Below are 9,356 nucleotides of genomic sequence, written 5' to 3'. Positions count from 1 at the left end.
TGACGTTACAGTAAAAAGATCAGTTTCCCCCCATTTGTTCAGTAAGTATAAAGAAGGTGGAGTGTAATTTCTTATGTTTTCACAAGGTTGAAAATGAGCACATTCTTTCACAAGTAATCATTTTAGGGCAGAATTATTATGTGATATATATTAATAGGTAAATTCAAGGAAATTGCTATACAAAAGTTAATAATTTAATAGCCCAGAAAGTTAGGCAATATTACATGAACAAGTTTTAAAACGTATTTTGTTTCTTTTATATACGTATATACACATCTATGCTTAAGTACTTTGCTTATCAGCACTTTCTCTAAAGAATAAATAGTACATAAAAAATCAAATTGAGGTATTTGAAAGTCAGTTTCTAAACTGACTTTCCCAGACTGTATCAAAATATCAAAATAATACAACTCAACTTTGATTTTAAAAGTATATTAGAGATGTTCTAAAAAATAAGTTGAATTTTATTTTTGTTTGTTGTAGTAATTAATTCAGTGAATATCATCTTCAATTCTCTAAGCAAAAAGATTGGAGTAAAGGCTTCTTCTTCTGCAGTATGAATTTATCCACAGCCACAGATGCTTTGAGGTGTACCTTCTCCAGCATGGACTTATTCTTGAGCTACTACCCTCTTCTGGAAATTAGTTACTTTCAGAGTTTCTAGAAATACTTGGTGCAAGTACATGACAAGAATATTGTAGTTCTCTATCATATAAACATCTCAGGTAACTCTCTAAAGTTGGGAAGATGGTCCACTTTTATATTAAATTTATGAGTTTCATAAATGAACACTTACCCTGAAATCTACTGAGGTCATTAGAGGGGCTCCCTTGTTCAGCTTCAAGGAATCAGGAATCTGGAGCAATAGCTTAAGAAAACCCAGAAAAGCAGTGTCAAAGAAAGTATAATGGTGAGTTTCTGAACAAAGAAAAGGTCAACCTTCTAACTGTGAATGAAAAACATGGGAAAATATGGGAAATTTATCATAGAGATAAGTTGGAAATAAATAGTAATGATCCAATGTAAAAAGAATTATTACAAATAAAATGGTACGTCATGCAGGTAGCTGTAATGAGATTAAAGGCAAGCCAACTCCAACAGTTCCAGTATACAAAAGGAATGATATATTAGCTGCCACTACCTGAAGAAGAGATTGTAAAAAACAGATTAGTAGTGAATATTAATGTAACTGACTTACTAATTTTTCATGCTTCCTCAGAATTCAAACACATTTTACATTAATTACGTTAGTTTACTAGACGTTATCATCACAAGTACAAATGCCGAAAAACTTCACAAGAATGTGATTGCTGTTGGTATATTCTGCTAGTTCTGGCCACCATACTTCCTATCACATATGTATTTATTAATGATATGCTTTAAAGTCATTGATCCGTAAGAATCTGCAGGGGGAAAAAGACTCCAAACATTTTCCTCTCTTTTTCCTTCATGAAGCAAAAGCCATTCCTTCCATTTTGATTAGTAACAACAGTCACCATTTAGAAAACTGAACACTTCTTACTCACCTGTTCAAAACCACAAAAAGGACCAGACATGAGCATCAAACAAGACATGAATATCAAATAATGAGGAGGAAGAGGGGGAGGAGAAAGAAGCAGAAGGAGAGAGAAGAAAGAGGAAGAGGAGAAAGAAGAAGAGGGAGGAGGGGAAAGAAGAGAAGGAAGAGGAAAGAGAAGAAGAGAAAGAGGAAGAAGAAGAAAAGGAGGAAAAAGAGGAAGAAAAAGAGGAGGAGGATCCGCTTGCCGTACCAGCATCTTGTTAACTACCTTGTTGCCCCGTGGGAGAGGGAGAGGAGAGGGAAGGCTGTTGGAGGCAGAGGTGGTGATTCTCCCTCCCTTTCTGAGGGTTCTGTCTGCTGGCTGGGGGGAGGATACTCTCTACGAGGCCTGAGTGCGCTGGCATCCCCTGCGCCTCTTGTGGTTGAAGCTTAGACCCTTATCACCGTTGTTTGTGAATGTGTGGGCATGGTGTGTTACACTACTGCTGATTTTAATTCCTGACTCAGCACTTTCTGAAGCTACTTTGTGAAGGCTTCCTGTATCCTCATTCACAGGGGAGAAAGTTAAAAAAAAGTTTGTACTACCTTAGTATTTCCCTGCTTCTTGCTCGCTGCAAATTTGAGGGACAAGCATTAGTGTAATAAAGACGTTTAACTGGTGTCACTTTTCTACTGATCAACAATTCATACATTAAAAAAATACTTCACAGCGGCGTAGTCAGAAGAGCATTTAACTCAGGTTTTTGGGGTTGGTTTTTTTTTTGCACGATAAATAACTGTTCTTTTCACATACTTTGTCATAAGTAGTGTTCTGTGTTCTGCCTTTAAAAGCAGTTAGCAAATTCTACTCTCAAGCAGAAGAAAATGCAGATACTGTTGTGTTGGTCCAGAGAAAAAAACCAACTACACCACAAGAACATGCTGTCTGATTTTTCAACTGCTGTGTACACTAGAATAGCTATAGTTTGCTAATTGGCTGAGTCTCTTGTCATCTTGTACTTTAAGTAGTAGTTAATTTGAATGCTCAAGGGATGTAAATCTCCACAAAACCAGAATGTATAGCTCATTGTTCAATATATGTATATTACATAGACCTGCTGCATGTGAGAGCCTCTAAAATACGTGATTTCTTAATATATTTAAGATTAACTAATAGGTAGTTGGTGTACTGCAGTGTCTTGCCTTCGTTTTCATCTTTCCTCACTGCTCTTCTTTCTCTTCTCCTCACTTCCAGTGCTATATTTTCCTACTTTGCACCATCTCTGGCATTGATCAGCTCATGCAGCATACCAATACAACTTGCTAACCCAAAAAAAAGCTATTGCGTAATTGTGGTTTTGATGTCCATTATTCCATTAAAGTTGATTAAATCACTGCCAGAGCCAATGCAGAATAAAGCAACTGGAGGATATGCCTGGAAGTAAGGTGGATGTGGGAGAAGCAGGACTTAAAGGTTTCTTAACCTTAGGCCGTGGAGAAAAAAACCCTCACATTGTCTTATCTTTCTCCCTTTAGTAAGTCAGAAGGCCTGGAATTCCTGCATAAGAATTTCCATTGTTTCCCATCTCTTTTTCATCTGTTCCCAGGTAACAATGAAGCACCAGCAGCTGTTATCTTTTCTGTTTTGGCTGAGCTGACATTCGTAGCCCTTTTCCTCTATTGTGGATGCTCAGAGATTAAAAGAAAAAAAGACAAAGGAATGTCTATTCATCTTGCCTAGTGCTTTTAGATAAAGAAGTTGTTAACCAATACTATGTTAACCTAACTATTGCATAACTATGTAATGGCAAACTCAAACTAAAATGCAGGTTTTTGGCATCTAATGTAATGACCTAAACAAGGAATCATCTAGACAGGTCCAGAGGAATTGTTAAGTAGGCCTGCACAGGTCTGCATGGGTTTCTGACTTTTTAAGCTTTTTGTTCTTATGTGATTGAGAGCAGAGTGTTTTTCTGCTTCTTGGATAAAAATCTGTAGCTGATGTTGACAGTGTATTGTCTGACAAATGTAGTTTTCTCATTCATGGCAGTTTGTTTTTCTTAAAGCTGCTTGAAATTACCAATATTCTTAATTTGGATCTGAATGGAAGCAAAAATCTGGCTTCTGTTTAGTACTAGTCCTGATAAGAGTTAACTTAATTTGGATGTGCCATTGACTTAGTTCGGTGTTTAAATATGTTCCATGTAATTGTTTCTTGAACTCTGAGTAACACGAAATGCAAAGTAATTTTTTTTATAATTCAGTGCCTGATAACCTAAAGTTTTTTAAAACAATGTAATGCTCAAACATCCCAACGTACTTGGGAACAGCATTCCTAAATACAGAAACTAAGCCCATTAAGGCTTACAAATTCTTCATAAAAAAGGATATTACATGTTGCGTTAAATCATGGGAGAAGGAGAGGGAGTGGTGGATACAGAGAGAGAGAGTAGGAGTTCCAAATTTAGAAATATATACCCTGTTTCTTGTGTCCTAGATAGATCTTGCCCTGGATGCTTCCTGCATTGTATTAAGTACCTTAATTGTTCCTACAGAAATAATGTGATAGAGTTCAGCAAAGATAGGCCCAATGCTACCATAGAATTCATAACCTGTTTTCTCTTTCATAGATTATCTTTTTTTTAAGAGAAGGAAAAAAAAAAAAAAGTAGATCAGTTCTAAAAGGTTGTTTGTGGTCAAAACCCTCAAATATTTAGAAACCGAGTTTTCATTATTCCATAGCTTCTTTCCTAAGGAAAATGATATGCAGATCTGTGTAGTTGAGGTGTGTTCTGCATGTACACAAGGTGATAGCGATTTAGTTTGCGTATTACACACCTGTTATAAATACTTGTTTTTGAGGGAAAGTTGGAAATATAGAGGTTGTTTTCTCCTGGAGATACGTATGCAGGGTTTAGACCTGGTGCTGGCTTCATATTAAGTGACATTTGAAAGATGTAATACTTCTTTCAAATATCCTTTTGCAATGGTTACCAAATAGTTATTATTACTAGTACTATCACGAAAAAAACCCACCAAAAAAACAAAAACAAAAACATCAAACAAAACCAAACCCAAACAACAAAAAACCCTGTAAGTAGCAAAAAGATATCCATATGTTTCCTACTTTTGTTTAGTATTAAAAACGTTGTCCTATTTCTTGACGTACTGCAGAATAGTTTCATCCTGTGTTTTGTATTAACCATATCAAGTACTGTGTGGAAAATTTTACCTGCCTTTCTTATAAATATGCTGAGGTGTTATATGTGTGTTTCCACCAACAACCCCATCCTGCCTGCCCTTTCGTCCTGCTGTAGGTGATGTTCATTCCTTGTTCATTTTTGGAAAACATCAGGAGAAAATCACTCATTTATTAAATTCTCGGAAAAAATTTACTCATCTGAAATTCCTAGATCCCTTTCACAACGCATTAGTTAGTTTGGAGTTAAGGACTTTGTATGTTTGTTTGTTTGTTTGTTTTTTTAACTACTATCTTAAGAAAGATGTAACCTACACACACTGCATCTTGAAAGCATATGGAAGACAAGGCTAAGAAAGTGTCAGCTGTCTGCAGCAACATTACAATAGTTACATGTATGTTTTTTTCACCTCAGTTTTCTGTGAAAAACACAGGGGAAATATGAGGGAGATATTTCTTTTCCAATAAAACTGAAAATTAGCATTTGTGAATGGAGGGAGTCTCAGTGCCTAATTCCAGTTCCAACATATCATCAAAGTTGTAACTAAGGTGCTGATTACTGAGATGTATCGTAAGATATAGGCAAGAAATGGTAGGTTTCATGCTGAGGTGGTAACTTACCTTCTGCACTTGATCATCAGCAGCTGAAGTGCATTTTCCTGTAGCTATTCAAAGCACATTATTTCAAAATGAGCAGCCATAGCAAGCAAACATTTGGCAGTAGTTTGAGTAAAGTAGATGTAGAGCTTGGATAAGTATTTCAAACTTCAAAGTTTGTCTTTCACAAAGGTTATATTGCACTAGTGGGTGAGTATACAGAAGAACATATCTCTGCATGTTAAATTGACAACACTTGGAGAAACTTCTTTTTAATAGCAACTATGATTTCACAAAACCTCAAACACAGCAAATCACAGAACCCTCAGAAGCATCATGGGAATCCCAGGTGATTATCATGGGGATCTTAAGTAGTTGCTTGCGTTTTGGAGTTGAGTTACTGAAGTATTTTTATTGAAAAATGTCATCAGTATATTCAGTGGTTATTACTTCTGAAGTTTTTCTGACTCATGTGAGATAGTAATTAAGTTTGTGTATTGATGCTGAGCAGTTGTTGCTGAAATAAATGTGTTTACTGCTTCCTTCCCCTACCACAAACATTAAGAGACATCTGTATGGCTGACTGCTGAAAAAAAAAAAAAAGAGATATTACAACACCAACAAATACATCAGGTTGTTAACTTTCAACTGGATCAGCTTTCCAGTTTAGTGGTGTTAACGCCTGATATAATGAAGAGATTTAATGCAGAAAGTAGTGTGAACTTGAACAAGTGACTGTAAGTGCTAAAGGAGAAATAGCAAGCACTTAGGTTTCACATACTGTTTCAAAAGCTGGTTGTCAGGCTTTACCCTGAGATATCTTTCTGTAATTAAAGGGAAGTTTGCTGGTTTTCGTTCTACTTTAAATAGCTTTATGCAATGGTAATACAAAAATATTTTTTTTTCTGGCTTGTAACATGTTATTTTCAAGAAAAACAGAGTGAAACAAATGGCTTGCTGCCACAGGAAGGGAGAACTTTTGTTCCTGTATGTTCCTTCTCTGGTCCTCTAATACTTCAGGTCCTTTCTTTGCCATCCATGGCTCCTGGCCACATAGCCCCTTGGCTTCTCTCTGGCACTCATCAGGCAGTTCTGTGACCCAGTTGAGTCCATTAATCTAGCAGAGAAGACAGTTGTCTTCTTTTTATTGGTAGAGTTGTTTTCTGGAAAGTTGAGAAGTTGCATGAGCTCACAGAGGAATCCAGAGAACACAAGAGTTTGTGCAAGGTAAAAAGTATGATCATTTACAACTTCTCATTGGAAGCATGGGGAGTGACAAATAAGGGAAAAGGATTGTTAGCTCCCTCTCTTTCAGAGTTGGTGAGCTGTCAGATCAGGTCATCTCATGTTGCCACAGTCCCAGATTGATGAATGCCAATATTAGAGGAGGACTGAGTTCATAATTCACTCTTGCTTTTCTTTTAACTGTATGCTTGTGTAAAGCAAAATGTTCTTGGTTTGGTAAGTACGTAAAGGCAGGCTTTGTTCACCAAATATCTTTGTATGGACAACAGATATCCAGTCATGTCTGTTTCTCTTCTCACATCTCTTCTCACCCCCTAAAGAAACAACACCCTCCTTCCCACCCCCAAGCTGTTTTATGTGAAGACCCAAACCTTGTATGGAAAGAAGATTGAGCATGTTGGTTCTGCCTTTCAGTACAGCCTAACGTGTTATATAACTTGAGATTTTGTTTATAGGTTTTGTAAGAGGAGGTTTAACTCAGTGTGTCCATCAGAACATGGGCAATATTAGCATTAATTTTACCAAGAAGATGCTACTGATTCATGCCACACAGCAGAAACTTTCATTTTCTATTTTCCTGGTTTATTGAAGTGATGTACAAATGTTAACTTGGTTTATTTTCTCTGTATTAAGTGTGTATTCACCACCTAAGTTCTTCAGAAAAATTCAGTGTTTACTACAACCACATTTCATATCTATCAGAAGCGTTTAGACTTCATAGCTTGCTGCACTCTAAGGTTTGGATCTCCATTTGAATTAGTATGTAAAAGAAATCTGACTATTGCCATTTTACAGTACTCATGCTTCCAAGCCTTAGAGAATTATGCAAGAAAGTAAACAATACATTTTTACTGCATAAATGCATTTCCTTGTTTTTATGACAGGCAATCATAAGCAAAATGGGCTTAGGGTTGGGAGTTTGCTTAAAAATCTTGTGTAGAAACACTGTTCATGTGCTTTATGTGTCATGATGTAACCTTTGTAACTCAATCATAACACAGTAACATTTTTATCCTCTACTTAAATAGTGGAAATATAAATAATGAAAGCTGAAGAAAGCAAGCAACAAACTCTCTTAATCTGATAATTTTAAGTACTTGCTACCACTTTTAAATAAAACGAGATTGTTCAAAAAATCCATCAATAGATGACCTTGAAGTTGCAAGGATGTAGACTTTCAGGGTTAGATTGTAAGTGTGTTCAGCTTTGGCATAAATCCCATTCATATTTTGGGGAGGCTAAACTGGCTTCTGTAAAACGTCAGACTCCATTAATTCTATCAGTTTGGACTGCATCTTGGAAATACAAAATTAGTTCAGAATAAAGTTGTTTTGAAGTAGGGATCAAGGTAAAACTCAGGGAATACAAAACAATACTATATTTTGCACTTCAGCTTATATATTACTGTCCTATGAGGATATGACTTGATTAAATTCACAGGTATGCGCACACCTCATTTGCAGATTAACTGTATACACAAACGTTTGGATAAGATAGCTTATTTCCTTTTTATTTGCATTTGTTCCTTTGAAATGTCTTGATAATAGGTTTATCTTGTACTACAAGGGAAGAAAACTACATTCTATTTCCTCTGGGGAGCTGTGCTGTTTTTACTTTTTTGTGGAGCTACAAAACAAATGGCTATATTATTGCTTTGTGAACTTTGATCTGCCATCCACATTCTCGTTTATTGCTTTGTCATTGATATCAAAGGTCACAGAAAGTGAAGATAGCTACTATTAGAAGTTATTAGTAGAACTGTACTAGCGACTGACTAAACACTACAGCCAGCTGTATATTTTTAAGTGGATGTTAACTGTGAGGCCTTCCTATGTTTTCTGTGACTGTTTAGAATTATTCTGTACTTTTTTTTCATGTAAATGCTATTTGTTCAACTTTTCCCTCCTACCAAATTTCAGGAGTTTCATAGCAGGCAGTTTGCACATTTATCTTGGTATTAATAAAATCACAGCGTTTCAGGTGTAAGACTAAGTTAAAGAATAGTCATACTCAAGTGAAGTATTCAGAAGCTTTCCAATTTCCAGATGAACTTCCAATGCTACTGACAGTCATCACTTTTGGCCACTGATTCTATTGCCAAAAATTCTCATTGTACAATGCCAGCCAAAATTTTCTACATGCCTAACTGTTACCAAAGTTCCACCTTTATATTCCTAAGTAGAAAGAATCATTAACAGAATATCAGCAAGTTTGTTCCTATTGCTTCCTTTACAGCTCTAACATTTTCTATCAATGGGACACGAATGTCAGCAATTGATGTAATATAATGGATAAAATGACAGTAAAGAAGTAACCTTCTCCTGAAATCTGAGTTAAAAAATAAAATAAAACAAAATCCCTTTTCCTATGTAGAATGGTTTGATTTACAAGATTTGTCAAGATTTTGTGTACAGTTGCTGTGTTTGTATGGATTTCATGTCCTACAATGCTATCTTGGGTGCACTTATTTTTTCCATTAACATTTCTTACCTACCTCAGTATTGACACATCACATTAGATTGATAAACTGTCTTTTAATTCAACAATCTTAAAGATTTAGTGGTGCTGCTGACTTACACACTTGTGAAAATCCTAACAATGTAATCAATCAATTTTTGAAACTTTACATGACTGTCCAGTCAGTGTTAGTGAATGAAATGTATCTTTGTTGCATTTTACTAGAGAGCATACATTTAAATGAAGTCTTCCTTAGCAACATAATTAAATATATGAGATTAAAAGGTATAAATGCATTAACTGAAACAGTTGAAATGTTGTCCCGGAAGTTAGAGCTTCATTCAAAAGTGAATAGCATAG

The sequence above is a fragment of the Strigops habroptila genome, chromosome 1 (genome assembly GCF_004027225.2).
Source record: "Strigops habroptila isolate Jane chromosome 1, bStrHab1.2.pri, whole genome shotgun sequence".
Lineage (NCBI taxonomy): Eukaryota > Metazoa > Chordata > Aves > Psittaciformes > Psittacidae > Strigops > Strigops habroptila.
The sequence above is the reverse complement of the archived record's forward strand: the minus strand, read 5'-3'. Positions refer to the sequence as shown.